Source organism: Phocoena sinus, chromosome 5 (assembly GCF_008692025.1).
Source record: "Phocoena sinus isolate mPhoSin1 chromosome 5, mPhoSin1.pri, whole genome shotgun sequence".
NCBI classification, from domain to species: Eukaryota; Metazoa; Chordata; class Mammalia; order Artiodactyla; family Phocoenidae; genus Phocoena; species Phocoena sinus.
The window spans coordinates 15,130,246-15,155,069 of NC_045767.1; positions in this window are offsets into that span (position 1 = coordinate 15,130,246).

The window sequence follows — 24,824 nt, forward strand, 5'->3', positions numbered from 1 at the left end:
ACATGACTATATTTTTAGTTCCTTTCTTTCTCTTCCTTTTACTTCCTCTAAGTTATCCTTTCCTACTTCATGGTTATATACCTGTTTAGTTTATGAGTTTGTCTCTATATTTTAAACAAAAAAGAAGCCATTATCTATATTTTATATTTATATATTAATTATATTTAATAATTATAAAATTATTTAATATTTTTACTTATATTTTATATAATTATTATTTTATAATTATATTTATATAATATATTTCTGTATTTTGGGAATAGAAGAGAGAATTTTTGTATGTTTTACCCACTATCTTCAATCAGAAAATAATGTGTTTTTTTGCCCATGAAATCCAGAATTATTTATAAATCCCCTTATTTCAGCCCCCAAAATAAACAAATACTTTTCTAGGTGGTAGCATGGAGCTATAACAGATAAATTCATACTTTGCGTGAAAGACAGCCAACCTGCTTAAATGCAAGAATTTGCATATATCTGTGTAATAAATAGGAGCAGTAGCTATCACCTTAAATATAGTTTATGAAAATTAAGTGCTTTAAACCTGAACCATGAACTTCTTTAGGCAGGAAGTCTTTGAAATCTTCGGTCATAGTCAATGGTCCTCAGTGCTTGGAAGTGACCTGCGTGTGGATCTGCATAATATGTGGCTCAATCTGGTGGTGAACAACATAACATGAATGCATTACTTAGATAATAAAACTAGCCAACTTAAAAAACAACAACAAAAAAGATGTTCTGTTTCTTATAGTGAAATGATAGTGGCTTCTCTTAACAGAGTGCTGATTTAACAAGATTGATGTCACAAATTATACTAGTCCATCAAATCCTTAAACTTTAGAAGGTAAATTAAGGCATTTATGATGGTCCTCTTTCCCTTTAAACTTCTTAAGTCAATATTCTTTCAGGTCCACTTGTCTGTTTAGGGAGAGAGTAAAAATAGGTCAAAATAAGGGGTACTTAAACACTTTCAACATGATTTATACAACTGTAGGTATTCATAAAAGTGCCAAATATGGCTTCTGGAGGAGAGTGGGCTTTCCTACAGGGTGAATACTCTAGATGTTAACCATGGTGTTTTCAGTCCTTGTATCATAATTCCTTTTTGCCGCTAATCAGTGTCTGCTTTCGTGTTTCTTTTCAAACCTTGAATTCAAATCTGTCATCCTCTTAAGCTTACCAAAATATTATGTATTGATATTTTCCAAAAACCATTTTTGAAATCTTAATTTTCTTTCTGGAAGACTTTTAAGATAAATTAGGGAAAAAATAACACTTTCTACTCTAGACTCTCCCATGAACACATAGTATTCATAAAATGCTCTTATCACCCTCAACTATTTTCTCAAATTATTTCCCATATGATACTATATTGATACATTTTATGAATTTAAGTCATATCATATGTATCTATTTTGTCCTTCTTTCATACTTGTAGATAGTGTCTTTGTTTACTATTTATGCATCTGGGTAAATAGTAAACATTGTGTTAATTTATATGGACATTCAGCTCTATAATGCCAAGCATATGCTTAGCTGACTTAAATTGTTGCATTTAATCTGGAGATCTGATGTCATATAACTGCAGCTTTAGCATAAGCTTCCAAAGAGACCTGTTATCTTCAGATTTTTTATGTTACTGTAAAGTGCAAGTGCATAGTAAATACTTTTGGAAGAGTACGGTGATTCTGGAAATTTATATCGAATTAAGAAAAGCCAACTTTAATAACCATTTATTTTTAAAGTAATATATGTCCAGTTATTGCACAAGTAATTCAAACAATACAGAATGTGCAAAAAATAATAATATTGGGTTAGCCAAAAATTTCTTTCAGGTTTTTCCATACGCTGTTATGGAAAAACCTGACCAAACTTTTTGGTCAAACCAATAGTATTGCTTTGCTCCACTGGTCCTAATTGTCTGAGGTAACCAATTCTAAGGATTTGGTAATATACTGGAAATGTTTAAGAGTTCTTTTTGGTAGTGTATATATGTCCATGCCATGTAAAATAGATAGCTAGTGGGAAGTAGCTGCACAGCACAGGGAGATCAGCTGGGTGCGTTGTGTCCACCTAGAGGGGTGGGATAGGGAGGGTGGGAGGGAGACGCAAGAGGGAGGGGATATGGGGATATATGTATACGTATAGCTGATTCACTTGGTTATAAAGCAGAAATTAACACACCGTTGTAAAGCAATTATACTCCAATAAAGATGTTAAAATAAATAAATAAATAGTTCTTTTTCTATTCCTGTTTTGATTCTTCAAATTTGCCCCTATTTGATTTTATTGCATGTTAGTTTTCCTGTATGGTTTTGCTCTTTCTTCATTGTTTTCTTCAGCAGCACAATCTAGTTTCAACTTTTATATCTTTCCAATTGATATGAATTCCTGGCATATTTTGCTAGATGTGGCATCTATCATTAGCTAGTCAAAAAACGATAGTACTGTTGATTTTTCTTTTTATGTGTAACATTGGCTAAAATACTAGATGACCAATTAGAGTGACTTACACACTGAATGCTCTAATATATTTATTGGAGGCACCCACTTAGAGTACCTGCCACAAATAGGTAAATTATACTTTGATACTTTCTCCCTGAGTTACATGTTAGCCTGAATGATTTTTACCACAATTCCAGTTGTACCAGAGGAGTTTGTACTACTGTAAAGTACTGTAACTTTTCTGTCTGAGAAATCTATACCTATTGCCTTCACATTACACTTAAAAAACAAAATGGACCTGTTTGAATTCGTGTCATGGTATCTTGTGAATGTAATTTTTTAAATTACCATTATAAAAATTCAACGTAAGTCTGACTTATTATAGATGAGAAACTTACAGCTGAGAACCTGAATAAACAACAGGAGAGTCAGCATTTCAACTTTTACATGTTTAACAAAGGATTATGGAATTGTCCCACAAGCATAAGCTAAATCATGAAAATTTACATTTTCCTTCTGTAGGACAGTTCCTTCTGACATTATCCTCCGAACAACAGCTCGTTTTCTTGTGCCAGTATTCTATTCCCTGAACTGCAGCTTGGCAGCAGCCAGGTCTCAAATTTCAACCACATGTATTTCAAAAAATCAAAAGAGCCTTATTTGGCACTTCAGTCACATATCTTTAAAAGCAGTGTTTGTGCGTCAGATTTAAAAATAATTGAAACCAGGGGGTTCAAAAAACCAAACTTTTCTTCCAAGATGTTTCAACTTCAACTGATTCCAAAAACACTGAAAGCAAGAGAATGGAAATGAGAATAGAAACTGCAGGCAGCGGCAGCTTAATAAACTGACAGTGCCGGCAGAAATGGGCTCGAAATGTGCACTCTACCCACAGGCCAGGCTAGGGATCCTTGTAGTGCCTTGACCCTGTTTGCACAATAGCCTGCCTGAAAACAGCCCTAGTGTTCTACAAGTATGCGGTGAGTGTGTTGGCCTATGAGATCATTTTATCGAAGGCTGAACTCATACCCAAAGATGGGAACATATGTAGCTGTTTTGGGTTGGTTTTCCAATATTAAAAAACCATATTAAAAACTCTATGCATATATATTTCATGGTCACAATTGATTTTCCATTCCTCAGCTTTACTGCTTCTTTTTTTTTTTTCCGAGGGATTCTTGCATTATGTTCTTGTCACAACTTTGAAAAGTCTATTGAGGCTATGAGTATGTCCTTGTGAACAGCATGGTTTGGAGTTCTGTTTCAGTGCTGAGTATTTGTCAAGTTGCCCTAATCATGTGAAAACAGCACTATATAATTGTGTCAAGACCTGTTCTTTTGTATTTGTTGGCTTTAAAATAAGTTGAAAAGAGCCCAAATGCTTTTAAGAAAACGTACTCCTTATTGTAAAATGCAGATAAAGGACATATCATTAACAAATGAGTCCTTATAGATTTACAGCACATGCTCCCCTATTGTGTGCAATAGGGGAGCCATAATCTCTCTGGTCCAAAGGAGCAATTAGTATTCTCTTCCTGAAGAGAAGCCAAGAAGGAACTTCACTCTTCCTATAGATGAAATAGGATAATAGAGATGTATAAAAATGGTAAATAGAAAATGACTCAATTTTTGTGTAAATGTGTTTATTTTTAACTCTAATGTTACATATGTAAGCCTTCTTTCATATAATTAGGGGGCATAAAAATATCGGTTATTTTGATCAGACAACCTTTTATTTTAGACCACAATGCTAATTTAATAATTTTGCGGTTCTTCCAGCTTCCATTCATTCTTTATTCCAAACATTGTTCAAATTATTTAGATTCACGTTTACAGCGAACTGCTTCAGTTGTCCCCCTGAGCAGTGAAAGAAACACTCTCATTAAACCACCGTTTTCTTCTATTCAATCATGTCCAAACACCTTAGCCTGGAAGTAAGACTCCTTCCAATTTTTACAATTGGCCTTCAAATCCGTTTCCACTCTTAAAGCCCATCATTCCCTCACCCCGCCTTTGCCTATCCTCACTGCATAGCAGAAAGTCCTGTTGTTCCTAGCAGAGCACATTGCAAAGAGAACAGACTTCAGAATTCAGTAAATCAAAACTGAAATTTCAACTTCATCACTTATTAGCTCTGAAATCTTGGAAAAATCATTTAATATTTATAAAACGTCTCTGTGACTCATATCCCTAGGGTGATTGTACTTCCAAATGAGAAAACCAAAGGAAACATTTTTGAAAACTATAATGTGATATACTACCATTAATTATCAAAGTATATCAGAGTACTAATTCCATTTTATTTCCATAGTTTTACCTTGAAATGTGGCTCCATGCTTACACATGTTTATTTGAATCCCAGCTCCACAATTTACTAGCTGTTGCCTTGGGTAACTTAATATCATTGTGACACTTTTCCTCATTTGTGAAATGGGAATAATAATAATGACTCCCTCTAAAAGTTCTTAGGAGAATTCTGAGTTCATTCTTATGAGAAGTTCAATAAAGAGTTAATATTTGGAAAAAAAAAAAAAAAGAGTTAATATTTGAAAAAATGCTTAGAAGAGTACCTCCTGCAAAGGAAACGCTGTATAAGTGTTTGCTGAATAAATAAGCACTGCATTAAATAACTGCATTAAATAACTTTCTTTTTAAAAATAAATTTATTTATTTTTGGCTGTTTTGGGTCTTCGTTGCTGCTCACGGGCTTTCTCTAGTTGCAGAGAGCGCGGGCTACTCTTAGTTGCGGTGCGCGGGCTTCTCAATGTGGTGGCTTCCCTTGTTGTGGAGCACGGGATCTAGGCACAAGGGCTTCAGTAGTTGTGGCACGCGGGCTCAGTAGTTGTGGCTCACGGGCTTAGTTGTTCCGTGGCATGTGGAATCTTCCCGGACCAGGGCTCGAACCCATGCCCCTGCATTGGCAGGCGGATTCTTAACCACTACACCACCAGGGAAGCCCTAGTAACTTTCTTTACTTTAGGACTTATTAGCAAGTATGCATTGTTGCTTTCCAAGAGAGAATATAATGGACATATTTCTCAAAATTACTTCCGAAAGGAAAATTTCTTTTGAAGAGTGCCTTGGAAAATGCTGTGCTTTACCAATAATTATTTAATTTTTCCTTAACAAATAGTTCATTTTCCTCACTGCCTAACTTTATTAGAGAATGATATGCACATGGGCAGGGCCTGCTTGATTTGCATAGCATTGGGAATAATCTTTTAAAAAATTTAATAAATTTTATTTTTAGAGCAGTTTTAGGTTCATTAGCAAAATGGAGCTGAAAATACAGAGAGTTCCTATATACTCACACTTCCACACCCATACAATCTCCCCAGCTTTTGACATTGCACACTATGGTGGTACATTTGTTACGATCAATGAACCTACATGGATGCATCATTATCACCCAAAATCCATAGTTTATGTGAGGTTTCTCTCTTGGTTTTGTACATTCTGTGGGTTTTTGACAAATGTATAATGATCTGTGCCCACCATTGTAACATAATACAGAATAGTTTCACTGCCCTAAAAATCCTCTGTGATCTGCCTATGCATCCCTGCCTCACCCCTAACTCTTGCAACTATTGAACTTTTTACTCTTTCCATAGTTTTGCCTTTCCAGAATATAATATGGTTGGGGTTATACAGTATGTAATCTTCTCAAATTGGCTTCTTTCACATAGTGTATGCATTTAAATTTCCTCCATTTCTTTTCATGGTTTGATAGCTCATTTCTTTTTAGCACTGAGTAATATTTCATTATCTGGATGTCCTACAGTTTGTTTATCCATTTGCCTACTAAGGACATCTTGGTTGCTCCCAAGTTTTATCGATTATGGATAGTTTTCAATTTATTTGGGCAAATACCAAGGAGCAAGATTGCTGGATTATATGATGAATGTGTTTAGGTTTGTAAGAAACTGCCAATCTGTTTTCCAAAGTGGCTGCACCGTTTTGCACTTCTACCTGCAGTGAATGAGAGTTCCTGTTGTTTCACATACTCACCAGTATTTGGCATCAGTGTTTTGGATGTTGACCATTCTAATAGGTGTAGAGTGGCATATACTTATTAAGGATTATTGTATTCTTATAATATTGACCCTTTTATCATTATGTAATTTCCCTCTTTATCCCTGATAACTTTCCTTGCTCTGAAGACTGCTCTATCTGAAATTAATATAGCTGCTTCTACTTTCTTTTAATTAGTGTTAATGAGGTATATTTCTCCATCCCTTTTAATATAAAGTGGGTTTCTTCTAGACAGCATACAGTTAGGTCTTTTCTCCTTTTGAGGGGCGGAATCCTCTTTGACAATCTTTTTTTTTTAATTGGTGTTTTTAGGACATTTATGTTTAAAGTAATTATTGATATAGTTGGATTAATATCTGTGCTATTTGTTACTGTTTTCTATTTGTTGCCCCTGTTCTTTGTTCCTAATTTTATCTTTCACACTTTATCTGACTTTCATGGTTTTGTATGAGCATTTTATATGATTACATTTTCTCTCCTTAGCATACCAATTGTACTTATTTTTTCTCTGTTTCTCTTTATTTTTTTTTTTACTTTTTTTAGTGGTTGCTCAAGAGTTTGCAATATATATTTACAACTAATCCAAGTCCATTTTCAAATAACACTATACTGCTTTATGGGTACTGCAAGTACCTTATAGTAACAATAATTGCTAATTTTTCTTTCCTGTTTCTTGTATCATTACTGTCATTTATTTCACTTATACAGAAGCATTCATACACATATTTATACATGAGCATACATAATAGTTTCTATTATTATTTTGAAAAAAGTGTTACTTGTTAGATCAATTAAGAATAAGTAAAGTAAAATGTTTTATTTTACTTCACTTATATCTTCTTCCTGCTCTTCCTTTCTTTATGTAGATCTGCATTTCTTACCTATATAAAGTTCCTTCCCACTGAAGAACTTCTTTTAACATTTCTTCCAAGACAGGTCTACTGACAACAGGTTCCCTCAATTTTTGTTTGTCTGAGAAAGTCCCTTCACTTTTGAAGAACAGTTTCAGAGGGACAGAATTATAGGTTGGTGGGTTGTTGTTTTTTTTTCTCTCTTAACACCTAAAGTATTTCAGTTTACTCACCTTGCTTGCATAGTTTCAGAGAAATCAGATGTAATTCTTATCTTTGCTCCTCTATAGTTACATATTTTTTCCCCATTTGGCTTCTTTCAGGATTTTTTCTTTATCTTTGATTTTCTGTAGTTTGAATATCATGTGCCTAGGAATAATTTTTTTTGTTTTTGTTTTTATTTTTGTTTTTGTGTTGTCCTGCTTGGTGTGCTCCGAGTTTCCTGGAAAAGTGGTGTGGTATCTGACATTAATTTGGGGAAATTCTCAATCATTATTTCTTTGACTATTTCTTCTTTCTTCTCCTTCTGATATTTACATAAAGCATATGTTACACATCTTGCAGTTGTTCCACAGTTTGTATATGTTCTGTATTTTTTATGTAGTTTTTTTCTACTTTTTCAAAAATAGTTTTGGAAGTTTTGTCATATCCTCAAGCTCAGAAATCCTTTCCTCAGCCATGTCCAGTCTATTTATGTGCCCATCAAAGGCATTCTTCATTGCTGATACACTGTCTTTGATCTCTAGTGTTTCTTCTTTATTTTTAGTATTTTAATCTCTTGACTTACATTATCCATCTTGTCTACTCTTCCAATTTGTCTACTCTTCTCATTAAAGCACTTAGCATATTAATCATAGTTTATTTGCAGTACTCCTGCTGTTCTGACTTTGATTCTGACATTTGCTCAGTTTATTTATTTATTTATTTTTTGCCTTTTAGTATGTTTTGTAATTTTTTGTTGACAGGTGGACATGATGTACTGGGTTAAAGGGACTATGGTAAATAGATCTTTAGTAATGTGTTGGCAGGGGTTGCTGAACCATGTCTAGTATTATGATTAAGCCTCAGTCTTTCGTTGAGCTGGTATTCCTGGGCTGTGAATTTCACCAGTGCCTCTAAGGTGTTTTATTACCCCTGTAGGTGGGACAGGATAGCTAGTGTAGGCTGGAGGTGGGTATTTCCCTTTCCCTGGGTAGGATAGGTTCTGTAAAACCCTATTAGGATTTTGGTAAAAATAGTTTCTTTTGAGGTCAGGCCTTGTTAAGAAGAGCAGAATGCTCTGGTGTATTTCAAAATGCTCCTCCTGCTAGAAGAATAAGGGGATTTTTCTTTGATATTCACTGAAAACCTGGTAGAGCTCCTAGAGGTAAAACTCACAAGTGTGTGAGTTCTCCTATGACTATGTCCCCTTGGAGTTTTTAACTTGCAGCCTTGTCCACACTGAGCCTCGAGCAATTTGTCAATTACAAGTTAGATTTTCCTACCCTGGACTGGTTCCCATGGAGGTTTCTGCTAGTAGGTTTCTGCTTTGGTAAGTTCTGATTCACTGTATCTACCTGTCTCTCCAATTTAGGAGGCAGCATTTTGCCTTGTGACCTCACTTTTTGGCTGGATCTAAGAAGAGATCTTTTTTTTCACTTTGTTTAACTTTTTAATTGTTGTTAGCATGGAGTGATGACTTCTAAGCTCCTTACATGCCAGACTGGAAACCTGAAGTAGCAATATCCTTTCCCCATTTATAAAAAAATTAAGATCCAACAGTCTATAAAAATTAACAAGGTATAATTACTGGAAATAGGAATGATACTTAATAATATTAGTTGTATTTCTAGGTAAGAGTGTTTTTTATTTTTAGACTGTATGTAATATTTGATATTGGGCTAATTTTCCAGTATAATATTTATTATTTCTAAAATTAATTTTTCACATCTTTATATCTTTCATTTCTCCTTTTTTTTGCAGGTATTTTATCTTCACTATTTCTCTGTATTTCAGTTTCTTCTTGAAAGATAGTAGGAATATTCTTCCAATCTTGGCTCAATGAAATTTAACATACATTTTAATTTAACTAATCTTAAATCACGTTAAGTAATCAAGTTTTTGTTTTATTTTTTGAAAGCTTTCATTGAAAGATTTTATTGTGGGAAAGTTCAACCAATTGTGAAACAATTTATAATATAAAATACAGTAATCTCATTGCTGTATGTTTGTACAGTTTATTCTTTTAAGTACATTTTCTAAGAGCTTTTACCTATAATATATTTGATGATTTTAGCATTTCTCTTTTGCTTATCTTTTGAAGCATTCGTAAGTATCCTTTGCTTAAACTATTAAATAATCTAGCTACTGTAACCATTAGGACCATCTGTAATCTATGCACATAGCTTTTCTTCATGGTATGTTTATAGGTTTTTGAAACACAATGAACATATGGAATTTACTCAGTTTTGTTAGCAAAATGTTGTAGCCAATAAATAAGAGTCTCAGAAATTCCTTATGTCATAAATGTTTATATAGTGGTCTTTTATCTTTTGATTTATCAAGTTAGAAGGTCTTATAAACTAATGGAACTTAAAAGAATGTCATTTTTCTTTAAGAATAATCTGAACTTTGAAACTGTATCTTCATTGAAAGATACATGAATAGACCCATTCTGAACTGGAAGGGACGCATAGTTTATCAGTCTGAAAGTTGTACAGCATCAAATATTCAGCATAAGGCTGAAAAAAAAAAGGATAATATTGTTATTTCATTTTTCTTATTTTCTTGGATATCTCGTAAATCTTGGACAGATATTTCTATGTAACTATACCTAAAGACAAAATATGTTGTTGACCCATGCCCTCTACCTATATTTTTGTATTCATTCATGACTTCTCTTTAATAAGTACTGATAAGCACACATTGTTTAAGAGAAAATACAATATTAAAAAATGTACAGCATACAAAAATATAGTTAAATTAGGATTTTCCAAGGTAGGATAACATACAAGTGGTAGAATTTGAAAATATTAGGAGGAGGCATATGAACACTCTTCTTTTTAAGTTTCGTTGCTACTTATTTATTGTATGCCCCTTAGTAAAATGTAAGTACATGCAAATCTAAATTTCATGAGAGTTAGAAGGGTATCTTAAAAGGATTGATATCTTAAAAAGAAAAATGCTAAGTAAATGATAGTACACTGTGTGAAGCCATGACAAATTGGTAAAGATCAGTTAAGCATGAAAGTTTGGGGAACAGTGCACTAGGAGTCAACAGCAGTGTTACAATAACTTTTCGTTTTGTAATACAATTAATTTCAGTAGCCTGGCTTCCTAGTGTATTTAGTTATAATTTAATTCACAAAAATTAGATGGATATGTATTAGCTAAGTTCAGGTTCAGATGAAAGTCTCAAAGCTCATTGCTGTCACACAAGGAGTGAAGGAAAACAAAAACCACTAACTTGCATTTATTCAGTGAAACAGTTTTGGTGCAAGTGCTTTGCAACGTCAAACTATTGTACACTAAAAGGAAATGAAGCCACATACTGTGACTTTTCCTGGAAGTTATGTATAGACTAAACCCTTTAACTGTCCAGTTGATCTCAGAGAGACAGCAGTGATCTTAGTTCCCTGCCCAGGAATTGAACCTCGGTAGCCTGGATGAAAACCAGGAATCCTAGCCATTAGACCACCAGGGACTAGAAGCTAGAAGAAAAGTGGCCCTGGCTTTTCCCCCCGTTTGAAAGCAAGAATGTTTCAAAGAGGCAAAAACTGTGAAAACAGGTACAAAGTTTATTATTAGAGACACAGCACAAGTGGGAGAGCACACAGAGAAACAGGTTGGTTATTTAAGACTGAAGCTGGGCAGAAATACACACCCGGAGGGACGTGCAGGCGTCCTGAATGAGGAGCTCAGTAAAGAGGTGATTTAAATCACTTATATAGGACAGTCCTTCCGGGTCTTTGTTTACCTTTGCCAGTTACCTTGTTTCTTTTCCCACATCTGACCTGTTCTAGGACACTCCGCAACATGCATGCGCATCTTTATGCTAAGACAGATCCCACCACAGAGACCTGTGGGTGCATGTCCACACTTATTATAGGGTAGTGCCCCCTCCCTTTTTGACCCCCAAAGAGTCTTCCTGCTCATGTCCAGACAGGGAAGTTTTCCTTGACCTCAGGAGTGGTCATCTTATCTCTTTACTTCAGCAGAGCTCAGCTTCTGCCATTAGCTTTGTCCTTGGAGTGTCTGGGTGAGAACAAAGCTTCATGGTTTTACTCTTCTTGACAGACCCAGGCTGTCTGGCCCAGGGGGCCATCTGTCTCCTACCTCATAGTGACTTATCCCTGCCCTCTCACTCCTTCTGAAATAAACCCATTTGCCTTAGTGCTGCTGAATCTCCTTGATTCCTTCCCATCATCACTGTATACATAACCCATACCCTAAAACTTGTCAGGCTTTGTAACATAGACATAACCTTAGTAAGTCTGTGGTATACTTTTATCAAAAGCAATGCTGTAGGAGGTCTGGAAAAAATACATTGGCTTTAATCATGAACATTATTCACACAGTTGTCTTACACAGCTATACAAATCCTTCTATGTCTCTGTTGTAATAATTTGTATCTAATTGGTTGATATCAAGGTCTTTTTAAAAAAGTTTATTGTTACCCATTAATATTTATTTGTATGTTAACTTGTGACACAAAGGAATATTGTATTGTATTGCAATAGAAACAAATCTGAAGTTTGAGTCCCAAGACTTTTAAATCTTTGTGGAAGAATATGATCATACTTGGAAAGGAGTGGATTATTTAGGAGGAACCTATGCCCAAATTATTAGTGTTTGAAGAGGAAGTAACAGAAAAGGTACTTGATGTAAGCGTAAAACTTTTACTTTGCAAATCCCTGCACCCTTGGCATGTAATCTATGCCTGTCTACCACCACATGAGATGACTTAAGCATCACCTTGACTTCCCAGATGGCACTAGAATCTCTTTCTCAGATTCCTTTGGTTCTGTTTTTTTTCTTCATCACATGTTATTTGGTTAATATGCTTATAAAAAGGAATTCAAAATCTACAAGATCATTATTTTTCTTTTTAATGACAAATATATGAAGTGACTTGCCTCTTAACCTCAGGGAAGTTTCCATTTCATAAATAATAGCCATTTAAAGATGAAAGTGATCTCAAGGATAATCTTTGACCAGTTTCCTCTGTGGTCAACTTTTAAAACGATAAGGATTTTTTTTTGTTGCCACTTGATAAAATGTAACAGCACACCTGTCTCTCACATGTGACTATACATATATTATCTACAGGTAAAGGGGACATCTATTTATCTACAGGTAAAGGGTGAGAAGAAAGGAAAAAAAGGAGGAGTGAGAGAATCTCTTTTTGGGAAAAACTGTCTTAGTTCCATATATGCATGATTTTATACTATTTTGTCAGAAAGATTTAGACCTCTGTACATGGTTGGCAAAAGAGAAGCTAAATTGATTTGCACTAGAAAGTAGGTGTGGCAAGCCAGATAAGTATAAGGTAGCCCAAGCTGAAGAGAGACAGGCATAATTCATCAGCAGCTGAGGCTTCATAACATTACATTTTAGGTTGTTAATAATCTTACCTTGTGATGTAAAGTCTTATTACCTCTTCCCGTTTTTGGTCTTGAGTTGGTGGTGCTAAGGAGAAGGGACAGGACTCCATTCAGAAGGATGATATGGTATGGACAAGGGACAGTACTTCTAGGATGTGAGAAGCAGAACATAATTTAAGAATCGAGTTGAATAAATGTTTGCTGCTTGCAGTGTGATGGACTAGAAGATCTGGGACATTCTCCTGCTTTAGAACAACTAGATTCTGCATAAATCACACCTTTTTCCTCTTCAAGGACCATCCTCTACCATTACCTTCCAAACTAACAAACCAAAGTGTACAGGTCCAGAGCTCAGAAAAGTATGTACTGGGAGATGGGAGTCAGGGATGCTTCCAGGCAGATATTCAAAGAACCACTGGTGTCCAGATAAGTGCTTTGAGCCCACTATGGGTGGTATATCTGAGCTTGGAACTACCATGTCCACTTCAGAGGTCAATTGAAAGTATGCCAAGTTTGTGGTACCTCCTGGCTACAAGGAGGAGTAGGAAAAGCATCCCACTGACACTTTTGGGATTTCCACAGATTTTCAAGCTCAAAGAACTCACAAAGAGCACTAAGCACAGGAGGAGACAAGCCTCTATGAATGAGAGTCAGCAGAAACAATTAACAACAGATTTAGATTCACAAATACTTCACGTACTGGATCTGTTAGAATCAGAATATAGAAAGCCTATACATGACATATTTAAATAAATAAAGGATGAAGTCACAGAAGTAAGCAATCAGAAAAAATGGAATTTAAAAATGAAAATTATAATTGAACAATTGAAAAGAATTAAATGGAGGCATTGAGCAGCACATTAGACAGAACTAATGAATAGGAAAATATATCTGATGAAATTCTTTCCTTTTAATTGAAGTATAGTTGCCTTACAATATTATATAGTTTTCAGGTGTACAACATAGTGATTTGATATTTTTATAGGTTATACTTCATATAAAATTATAAAATATTGACTATATTTCCCATATGGTATATTACATCATTGTACCTTATTTATTTTATACCCAGTAGTTTGTACCTCTAATCCCCTTTCCCTAACTTGCATCTTCCCTCATCCCTCCCTACTGGTAACCACTAGTTTATTCTCTGTATTTGTGAAGCTGTTTCTGTTTTGTTATATTTGATCATTTGTTTTATTTTTCAGGTTCCATACATAAGTGAAAACATACTGTATTTGTCTTTTTCTGTCTGACTTGCTTCACTGGGCATAATACCCTCCAGTTCCACTGATGCTGTTGCAAATGGCAAAATTTCCACTCCCATTCAATAGGTTACCCTTTCATTTTGTTGATGGTTTCCTTCACATTGCAAAAGATTTGAAGTTTGATTAGGTCCCATTTGTTTATTTTTTGCTTTTGTTTTCCTTGCCTGAGGAAACAGATCCAAAAAGATATTGCTAAGACATATGGCAGAGAGTGTGCTCCCTATGTTTTCTTCTAGATGTTTTATTGTTTCTGGTTTTACATTTATGTCTTTAATCCATTTTGAGTTTATTTTTAGATATAGTGTGAGAAAATGTTCTAATTTCATTCTTTTACATGTAGCTGTCCAGCTTTCCCAGCACCACATTGCAGAGACTGTCTTTTGCCCATTGTATATTCTTGCCTTCTTTGTCATAAATTAATTCACCATCTGTGTGTGGATTTATTTCTGGGCTCTTTATTCTGTTTCATTGATCTACGTATCTGTTTTTGTACCAGTACCATGCTGTGGGTTTTTTTTTTTTTTCTTCTCAAGATTGCTTTGGCCATTTGAGGTCTTTTTTTGGTTCCAAACAATTAGTATTGTTCTAGTTCTGTGAAAAATGTCATGGTTATTTTGATAGGAAATTGCATTAAATCTGTAGATTGTTATGAGTACTAAGGACATTTCAAGAGTATTAATTCTTCCAATCCATGAACCTGGGATATCTTTCCATTTATTTGTCTTGTCTTCAATTTCTTTCATCAGTCTCTTATACTTTTCAGAGTATAGAGGTCTTTCACCTCCTTGGTGAGGTTTATTCCTAGGTATTTTACTCTTTTAGAAGTGATTTTTAAACAGGCTTATTTTCTTGCTTTCCCTTTCTGATGCCACTGTTTCCTTGTTGATGTTCTATCCATTGATGTAAGTGGTGTATTAAAGTTCCATAATGGTTTTGTATTACTGTCAATTTCAATATCTCCCTTTGTATCTGTTAATATTTGCTTTACATATTTAGGTGCTCCTATATTAGATGCATACCTGTTTATAAAAGTTATATCCTCTTGTATTGACCCATTTTTCATCATATAATACCATTTTTTGTTTTTTATTACTAACTTTGTTTCAAAGTCTACTTTGTCTCGTGTGAGTATTGCTACCCAAGCTTCTTTTTTTTCAGTCTGCATGGAATGTCTTTTTCCATCCCCTCATTTTCAGTATGCATGTGTCTTTAGTTCTGAATTGCATATTTTATAGGTAGCATATAGATGGGTCTTTTTTTTATTCAGTCAGCCATCCTATGTCTTTTGATTGGAACATTTAGCCCATTGACATTTACAGTGATTATTGATAAGTATGTACTTATTGCCATTTTGCTTCTTGTTTACTTGTTAATTGTTTTTGTAGTTTTTCTCTGTTCTTTTTAGTCTCTTCCCTTATGATTTGATGATTTTCTTTTGTATTATGTTTGTGTTCCTTTCTCTCTAATTTTTGTGTATCTATTGTAGGTTTTAAATTTGTGGTTACCATGAAATTCATATATGTTGACTTATGACTATATCTACTTGTTTTAAGCTTATAATAATTTAAGTTCAAACACATTCTAAGAGATCTATATCTTTTATTACTCCCCCAGTGTTTTGTGTTTCTTATTTCATATTTTGCATCCTCATGTCTACCCCTTAATTGTTTATTGTAGTTACAGTTGATTCTACAATTGTCTTTTAACCTTCATACTAGCTTATGTAAGTGATTGGTCCACTGCCTTTACTATATATTTGCCTTTACCGGTGGGATTTTTCCATTCCTATATCTTCTTATTTCTTGTTATTGCCTTTTCTTTTTCACTTAAAGAGACCCTTTAACTTTACTAGTAAGGTCAGTTTAGTAGTGATGGACTCTTTAAGTTTTTGCTTGTCTGGGAAGCTGTCTGGCTCTCCTTCAATTCTGAATGATGACCTTGCTGAATAAAAAGTATCCTAGGTTGTAGGGTTTTTTTTTTTCCAGCATTTTAAATATATCTTACCACTCCTTTCTGGCCTGCAAAGTTTCTGATGAAAAATCAGCTGGTAGCCTTATGGGGGTTTCCTGGTATGTGGCTCTTTGTTTTTTTTTTTTCTGCTTTGCCTTATATATTGAGGTGCTCCTATGTTGGTGCATAAATATTTACAGTTGTTATATCTTCTTCTTGGATTGATCCCTTCTGTACTGTCCTTCTTTGTCTCTTGTAATAGTCTTTGTTTTAATGACTATTTTGTCTGATATGAGAATTGCTACTTCAGCTTTCTTTTGATTTCCATTTGCATGGAATATCTTTTTCCATCCCCTCACTTTCAATCTGTATGTGTCCCTAGGTCTCAAGTGGGTCTTTTGTAGACAGCATATATATGGTCTTGTTTTTGTATCCATTCAACCAGTCTATGTCTTTTGGTTGGAGCATTTAATCCATTTACATTTAAGATAATTATCGATATGTATGTTCCTATTCCCATTTTCTTAATTGCTTTGGGCTTGTTATTGTAGGTCTTTTCCTTCTCTTGTGTTTCCTGCCTATCGAAGGTCCTTTAGCATTTGCTGTAAAGCTGATTTGGTGGTGCTGTATTCTCTCAGCTTTTGCTTAGCTTTTGTCTGTAAAGGTTTTAATTTCTCCGTCAAATCTGAATAAGATCTTTGCTAGGTAGAGTAATCTTGGTTGTTGGTTTTTCTCCTTCATCACTTTAAATATGTCCTGCTCCTCTCTTCTGTCTTACAGAGTTTCTACTGAAAGATCAGCTGTTAACCATATAGGGATTCCCTTGTGTGTTATTTGTTGTTTTTCCCTTGCTGCTTTTAATACTTTTTCTTTGTAGTTAATTTTTGGTAGTTTGATTAATATGTGTCTTGGTGTGTTTTTCCTTGGATTTCTCCTATATGGGACTCTTTGTGCTTCCTGGACTTGATTAACTATTTCCTTTCCCATATTAAGGAAGTTTTCAACTATTATCTTTTCAAATATTTTCTCAGTCCCTTTCTTTTTCTCTTCTTCTTCTGGGACCCCTATAATTCAGATGTTGGTCCATTTAATGTTGTCCCAGAGGTCTCGGAGACCATTCTCACTTCTTTTCATTCTTTTTTCTTTATTCTGCTCTGCAGTAGTTATTTCCACTATTTTATCTTCCAGGTCACTTATCCGTTCTTCTGCTTCAGTTATTCTGCTATTGATCTCTTCTAGAGAATTTTTAATTTTGTTTATTGTGTTGTTCATCACTGTTTGTTTGCTATTTATTTCTTCTCAGTCCTTGTTAAACGTTTCTTGTATTTTCTCTCTATTTCCAAGATTTTGGCTCATCTTTACTATCATTATTCTGAATTCTTTTTCAGGTAGACTGCCTATATCTTCTTCATTTGTTCGATCTGGTGGGTTTTTGCCTTGCTCCTTCATCTGCTGTGTGTTTTTCTGTCTTCTCATTTTGCTTACTTACTGTGTTTGGGGTCTCCTTTTCACAGGCTGCAGGTTCGTAGTTCTCATTGTTTTTGGTGTCTTCCCCCATTGGGTAAGGTTGGTTCAGTGGGTTGTGTTGGCTTCCTGGTGGAGGGGACTAGTGCCTGTGTTCTGGTGGATGAGGCTGGATCTTGTCTTTCTGGTGGGCAGGTCCCAGTCTGGTGGTTTTGTTTTGGGGTGTCTGTGGCCTTATTATGATTTTAGGCAGCCTCTCTGCTAATGGATAGGGTTGTGTTTCTGTCTTGCTAGTTGTTTGGCATAGGGTTTCCAGCACTTTAGCTTGCTGGTCATTGAGTGGAGCTTGGTCTTATCATTGAGATGGAGATATCTGGGAGATTTTCACCATTTGATATTACGTGGAGCTGGGAGGTCTCTTGTGGACCAGGGTCCTGAACTTGGCTCTCCCACCTCAGAGGCACAGCCCTGACCCCTGGCTGGAGCACCAATAGCCTGTCATCCACATGACTCAAAAGGGAGAAAAAGAAGAAAGAAAATGGTAAAATAAAATAAAATAAAGTAAAATAAAATAAAATAATTATTTAAAAAATTTGTTTAATTAATAAAATAAATAAAGAAAGAGCGCAACCAAACCAAAAAACAAATCCATCAATGATAACAAGCACTAAAAACTATACTAAAAAACAAAAAAAACGGATGGATAGAATCCTAGGACAAATGGTAAAAGCAAAGCTTTACAGACAAAATCACATACAGAAGCATACACATACACACTCACAAAAAGAGCAAAAGGCAAAAACTATATATATGTCATTGCTCCCAAAGCCCACCTCCTCAATTTGGGATGATTCATTGTCTGTTCATGTATTCCACAGATGCAGGGCACATCAGTTTGATTGTGGAGATTTAATCCCCTGCTCCTGAGACTGCTGGGAGAGATTTCCCTTTCTCTTCTTTGTTCCCACAACTCCTGGCGTTCAGCTTTGGATTTGGCCCCACCTCTGCGTGTGGGTCTCCTGAGGGTGTCTTTTTCCACTCAGACAGAATGGGGTTAAAGGAGCAGCTGATTTGGGGACTCTGGCTCACTCAGGCCGGGGGGAGGGAGAGGTACGGATGCGGGACGAGCCTGCGGCGGCAGAGTCCCGTATGACATTGCACCAGCCTGAGGCATATTGTGCGTTTTCCTGGGGAAGTTGTCCCTGGATCACGGGACCCTGGCAGTGGCAGGCTGCACAGGCTCCCGGGAGGGGAGGTGTGGAGAGTGACCTGTGCTCGCACACAGGCTTCTTGGTGGCGGCAGCAGCAGCCTTAGCATCTCATGCCCATCTCTGGGGTCCGCCCTGTTAGCTGTGGCTTGCGTCTGTCTCTGGAGCTCCTTCAGGCAGCGCTCTTAATCCTCTCTTCATGCACCAGGAAACAAAGAAGCAAGAAAAAGTCTCTTGTCTCTTCAGCAGCTCCAGACCTTTTCCCAGACTCCCTCCTGGCTAGCCGTGGAGCACTAGCTCTCTTCAGGCTGTGTTCACGCCGCCAACTCCACTCCACTCCCTGCGTTCTGACCAAAGCCCGAGCCTCCGCTCCCAGCCCCGCCCTCCCCGGCGGGTGAGCTGACAAGCCTCTCGGGCTGGTGAGTGCTGGTCGGGTCCGATCCTCTGTGCGGGAATCTCCCTGCTTTGCCCTCCGCTGTGGCTGCACTCTCCTCTGTGGCCCCGAAGCTCCCCCCTCCGCCACCCGCAGTCTCTGCCCGTGAAGGTGCTCCTAGTGTGTGGAAACCTTTCCTCCTTCACAGCTCCCTCCCACTGGTGCAGGTCCCACCCCTATTCTTTTGTCTCTGATTTTTCTTTTTTCTTTTGTCCCTGTTTTTTCTTTTGTCCTACCCAGGTACGTGGGGAATTTCTTGCCTTTTGGGAGTTCTCAGGTCCTTTGCCAGAGTTCAGTGGGTGTTCTGTAGGAGTTGTTCCACATGTAGATGTATTTCTGATGTATTTGTGGGGAGGAAGGTGATCTCCATGTCCTACTCTTCTGCCATCTTGAAGCTCCTCTCCATCATAAACTTTTTAATGTTTAATATATGAATTTTTTTTCTGTCTTCCAGTTGATAACCAAATTGTTGGGTACAAAATTCTAGGTTCAAATCATTTGAACCTTTATAAATTAAACTGTTTCTTGATTGTTGTTTAGCATCCAGTGTTGCTAATGAGAAAATTGATGCTGATACAACTTAATAATATTTCTGAGTTATTAAACTAATGTATTTCTACTTGGATAATCCCTATTCCTTTTTGTACCATTCCTTCGTAATCAGTGGCATCCAATTCAATGGGAGGGCAAGTCAGTCTAGAAAATAATTATCTCTGCTCAGTTTGTGGTCTTGAATTACACTTTTTCAATCCATGATAAGAAAATTATCTTGAAAGCCTGAACTTGCTGAAGAGAAAAACAAATTACTTCCTAAATTCCAAAAGTTTTTATTTACATAACCAGAGCAAGGCTTGCCTATCTTAGAGTTTAGAGGTTAAGGATAAGCTATAGTAAAAAATACTGTGTTTAGAGTTATATCCTCATTAGAAGTATAGATCCATTTGGAGCAAAAATAAAATGAAAGAGAGAGAAGGGGAGAGGAGGAGAGAAATCGTCTTGATAACATGTTTGTGCATTGAATTTTTATATATTGAATTATCTCAATACTTTTTTCCAGCATAGCATGGAAACAGTAGAGTAGCCTCAGTAATAAAAATGTCTAGGTACACTCTTGCACTGCTGGTGGGAATGTGAATTGGTTCAGCCACTATGGAGAACAGTATGGAGGTTCCTTAAAAAACTACAAATGGAATTACCATATGACCCAGCAATCCCACTACTGGGCATATACCCTGAGAAAACCAAAATTCAAAAAGAGTCATGTACCAAAATGTTCATTGCAGCTCTATTTACAATAGCCTGGAGATGGAAAGAACCTAAGCACCCATCATCGGACGAATGGATAAAGAAGATGTGGCACATATACACAATGGAATATTACTCAGCCTTAAAAAGAAATGAAATTGAGTTATTTGTAATGAGATGGATAGACCTAGAGTCTGTCATACAGAGTGAAGTAAGTCAGAAAGAAAAAGACAAATACCGTATGCTAACACATATATATGGAATTTAAGGGAAAAAAATGTCATGAAGAACCTAGGGATAAGACAGGAATAGAGGCGCAGACCTACTGGAGAACGGACTTGAGGATATGGGGAGGGGGAAGGGTGAGTTTTGACAGGGCGAGAGAGAGTCATGGACATATACACACTAACAAATGTAGTAAGGTAGATAGCTAGGGGGAAGCAGCCGCAAGGCACAGGGATTTTAGCTCGGGGCTTTGGGACAGCCTGGAGGGGTGGGATGGGGAGAGTGGGAGGGAGGGAGACGCAAGAGGGAAGACACATGGGAGCATATGTATATGTATAGCTGATTCACTTTGTTATAAAGCAGAAACTAACACACCATTGTAAAGCAATTATACCCCAATAAAGATGTTAAAAAAAAAAAATGTCTAGGTAGAAGGACCTGAGGTATTACTCCAAGTTATCCAGGGACCCCATGTAGTTGGTTCAGTATAAAGAAATTTTGGCGCACTTTGGGAGGACAGGTAAAGAAGAGTCGAGAGATTTTACTTGTTTTGAAAAAACCTAGAGTGATAATAAGGGGGCTGAAGAGAATGAGAGACCATGAATTTGAATGGGAGCTCCAGTATAGGGCCCTTAATGACTGAGCAGTCTAACTCTGCCTTAACAGACACCGAGGCAAGAAGGCTCATGGCCTGGGGGAAGAAATATCTCAGTAGAGACCAGAGGATCCAGAGTGCAGCATATGGAACAGAGACCTTTCCCCCACTTCCTCTGCTGAGAATCCTGCAACAGCTCAGCTGCTAATTAGAAAACACTCAACTTAAATTGCCTTACAATAATAAAGAAATTTATTGACAAACTACTTGAAGTCTACAGGTAGGGTGGGCTTCAGGGTGGTGTCTTGTCTCTTTCACTGAACATGATGCTCTTGGTTCTGTTCTTTGTGTACTAACTGCATCCCCCTGTTAGTAGCTAGATGGCTACAGACACTGGGCCTCCTATCCATGTAGCCTAATGACCAGAGAAAGGGAGTGACCACCTTTTCTTTTCTCTCCTGAAGGCAACACTAGTTTTCATAAGGAATCTCTGGAGAATTTTCCTCTGAATTTTGTGTCTAAAGTTTTACATGCTCATCTCTGATTCTATCTTTGAATCAATAGATTTCCATAAGCCAGTGGGGGAATCGTATAGATTTTCTCATGTTTTCTTGAACTAGTACACCCAGGGCTGCTCCACAGTGGGAGGGGGTTATTGGTGTGAGACCCACAGTAATTCCAGTCATCCTCAGATAATATATTAGGAAGAAAACGGGTGAGTGGAAAAAACTCTTGGGAACTGAGAGAGAGCCTGACAGGATATTTGTAACTAAAATTACTTAATGTTCCCCACAAAATGACTCATTTAAAGCAGTTTGACCTTTAAGTACATGTGTATGTCTTCCGATTTTAGAGTCCTCCATCCAGTCTACATCAAGGGGAATCCAAAGCTCCTCTTTTTTTTTCTACATTTGATTTTTACTATGCAAATTTTGACCTGGTTACACTAGTTTTATTTTTGTTCCTTCGTATGTGGTATATTTTCTTTCTCTGGAAACTTTTAGGATCTTTTTTTTCCCTTAATATTCTAAAATTTCACAAGGCTGTATCTAGGTCTAGATATTTTATTAATTTAGCCATATGGCACTTTGTGAGTGGGCTCTTTTAGTACTACGTTTCATGTTTTTATATGAATTTTTATAATTTCTTCCTCTCTAATTCTTTTTTATGGATTTATTGTTAGGTATTGAACCTTTTAGATTGAACCTCTACATCATATTTTTTCTCTCATGTTTCTCATCTTGTCTTTTGTGATATATTTTGAGACATTTTCTGCAATTTACATCATAGACTTTCTATTGAGTTGTTTATTTTAGCAGTTATATTAATATATTTTAATTTCCAAGAGATTTTTCTTGTTTTCTTTTCATTCCTTGTTTTATAACTTCTCAATCTTGCTTCACAAATGCAAGTTTTTCTTGTATCTCTATAAGAAAATCCATTAAGGAATTTTAAAACGTTTTCTTTTGTTTCCTGAATTATTTTGATTCTCCTGAGACCATTTTTTCTGTTTATTTTGACTTCCTTTTTCAATCTGTCCCTGCACTTACAAATCCTAATTGTCCATTTATATTGAAAGCTGAAGAACCAGATTGATTTTTCTAGGTTGTTCTGGAATTCCTCTGCTCTCTGTTTCCTGATAGGACGGACACTCAAGTATGAGGAAATGTTAATGAGGAACCTTGTGCTCCTTGGTGAATTAAGTCCACCTTCAGGTTCTATTTAGGGTGAAAGGATGGGATGTTAGCTTTCAGGTATGGGCCCCATGTATAAATCCGGGGTACCAATACCAAACCTAAAAGCCAGGGCTTCCCTCATGTTTAAAAAATATAATTTATAGAAAAGATATTTGCTTTTTGGCCTGGGCGTAAATGCTGCTTTGCTTGCTGCTCTGAGAACGAAATGGGACTTATCCACTAATTCCTTGTATGTTCAGCTAATCCCACCCTCTATATTCCTCTGTTATATCAGCTGACTCTGAGGTGGGATCTTCTCCTGGGTTCCAATAGACCTGTACTCTCATCTCAGATGCAGCTCCTCACAGCATATTATGGGATGCAATTTCCTCCTGTTTATTTCATCAGAGGACACACTTTTATTTGCTTGCTTTCTTCCAGACATATATTGAGATTTTGTATTTCCTTGATGAATCTCCTTCACCTCTTCCTGGCTGACATTTTGCAGTTGTATACTGTCATTCTGTGGAGCCTTGAGAGGCTGACAAGTATGCTCGTTGCAACAGATATTTATTGTTCTTCATCCATGTGCCAGACACTATTCTATATATGAGGCACTGAAATAAACTCTGTGTTTACTTCTAAAATATGTCTTAAACTCGCAGAGGTTACAATGGGTGGAGGCGGGGGTGGTGGTGAGGTCAGGGAGCAGTTTTTAAAGAAAAAAATTATCTGAAGGAGTAGCAAGTGATCTGAAAGAGGAAACACAAAGTGCTTCATTCACCCAGCATGAGCCAGGGAATTTGCTTAGAGCACAGGCCATTTAAATTAAGACAGGAAAGATGGCTAAGAGACAGGTAGGTTAAAACAGGATTCAGTGGCAAACAGGGTGAACTATGGTGCTACCAGCAGAGGCAGAGGATAGAGTCTTCCGTATATTGGGAGACATAGAAAAAAATGAGTTGGCAGGACCATGAGTACAGGAGACTAGAAAGGCAAAGGGCCCTGATGATGCTGTCAGTTTTGTTAAAGGTTTTGACTGTTATTCAGGAGTAAGAGAAGGCTTTGAAAGCTTGTAATCAGTCGAGTAATATGAAGCACTGTAGAAAGCTCACTCTGCTGACATCATGAAGAATGAGTTTGAGGGAAAAGAACCTGATAAATGGAGGTCAGTTAGGGAAAATTTAGGAGGTTCATGTAGTCTAGGTCCTGGTCTAAGATCTTGGCAGTGGTGATGAAATTAACTGGAAGGATTTGACAGATATTTGGGGGGAAGATTCAATAGAGTTTAGTGACTTTTTGGATAAGAGAAACGAGAAGGAAGGATTCAAAGAAGATCCTCAATCAGGCTGTTCCATCTCAGAGTCTAGAGTGAAACCTGGAATAAGGGCAGGTGTGCAGGGAAAGTGCAGTTGTTAATGATGTGTTCAACGTGGGACATGTTGGATCAGCTGAACCAAGAGTCAGCAAGAGAAGGAAAAGCTGATAAGAATTCCTGAGGTGTGGGGTTCAGGTCCAGTGCCACTGGTGGTAAGACTTTTAGCTGGGTTGCCCTTCATATGGAAAACTGGAGCATTTTTTTCCATCAAGAATCAAAAACTATCTGGGCAACTCTAACTAAACCCATAACATGAGTAAAGTACTTTATAAAAAGTAGAAAAACAGACTAATACAAATAAGCAAAAATAAATGAATTAAATAAGAAATGTTGCTATTTAGAATTCAGGAGATATAGAAAGATAAAGGGGTAGATGGATAGTAGGGCAAAGTTTCTAAAAGGGCATATTAGAGGTTTTTTTTTTTTTAATGATGATGGCCCAGTGTCTTTGGGGTTTTCCTGAATTGTTTCC